This window comes from Terrapene carolina, unplaced genomic scaffold, assembly GCF_002925995.2.
Source record: "Terrapene carolina triunguis isolate 2854851 unplaced genomic scaffold, T_m_triunguis-2.0 Scaffold37383, whole genome shotgun sequence".
NCBI classification, from domain to species: domain Eukaryota; kingdom Metazoa; phylum Chordata; order Testudines; family Emydidae; genus Terrapene; species Terrapene triunguis.
In genome coordinates, this window is record NW_020701734.1 from 1 (window position 1) to 1,018 (window position 1,018).

Genomic DNA, 1,018 nt, shown 5'->3' on the forward strand with positions numbered 1-1,018 from the left:
AAGGACAGGGATTAAGAAGGGGGCCGGGGGAGAAGGCCCCAGGGGCACGAGGCCCCCAGGGCAGGGGTTAGCCAGGGGCTCCCGGCCCCTGCACTCACCGTGAAAGGCAGGGAGCAGATGATGAAGGTGATGGTCATGATGGCCAGGAGGATGAGGTGATCCACCTCCTCGGACATGGAGAGCCTGCGGCGCCCGGCGGGCTGCTCCAGCGAGGCCAGGCGGCGGGAGGTCTGCCCGCGGCGGTGCATGCCCACCAGGTTGCGGGTGACGCTCAGGTTGCAGAGCAGCACGGCCAGGATGAGCAGCAGCAGCAGCGTGGCGTAGAGCAGCGAGTAGGTGGCGTCCCAGCCGCCGGCGCCCTGGGCGGCGCGCATCTGGATGAAGCACCAGGTGCCCGGGCAGTACTGCACGGTGGCGCCGAAGCCCAGCGGCGGCAGGGCGCAGAAGGCGGCGGCGAAGGCGTAGAGGGCCAGCAGGGCCAGTAGCAGCGCCGAGCGGCGGCGCACGAAGCGCTCGTAGCGGTAGGGCTGGCCCAGGGCCAGGCAACGCTCCAGCGCCATGGCGAACAGCACCAGCATGGTGGCCAGGCCGAAGAAGCTCATGGCGAAGCCGAAGTAGAGGCAGAGCCGCCGGTCCTCGGCCAGCGCCACCAGCGTGCGGTTGCGGCCGTAGGAGGCCAGCACCACGGGGCTGACCAGGCAGGTGCCCAGCAGGTCGGTGAGCACCAGGACGGTCACCAGCACGTGGAAGAGGGAGAGCGGGCGGCCGCGCCGCCCCAGCCGGCGCCGGGCCAGGAGCGCCAGCGCCGACAGGTTGCCCAGCAGCCCGGCCGAGAACATGACGGCGCTGATGGCCGGGCTCTCCTCGGCCGAGAGCGGCTCTTGGGTCTCGCAGTGCGAGGCGGAGCCGGACCCGCTCATGGTGGCGCCCGCCGGCTGTCAGGCGCTGGGACCTGAGCGCAGCACCAGGCAGAGCCGAGCCGAGCCGGCCCCTCGCCGGGCTCCCCCGGCGCGCAGCC

The 1,018-nt window shown here is 72.5% G+C and overlaps 1 pseudogene; it reads right to left on the minus strand.

Moving 5' to 3' along the window:
* Positions 1-98: 98 nt before the first annotated feature.
* Positions 99-920, minus strand: LOC113405446 (annotated as a pseudogene).
* Between the last annotated feature and the right edge of the window lie 98 nt (positions 921-1,018).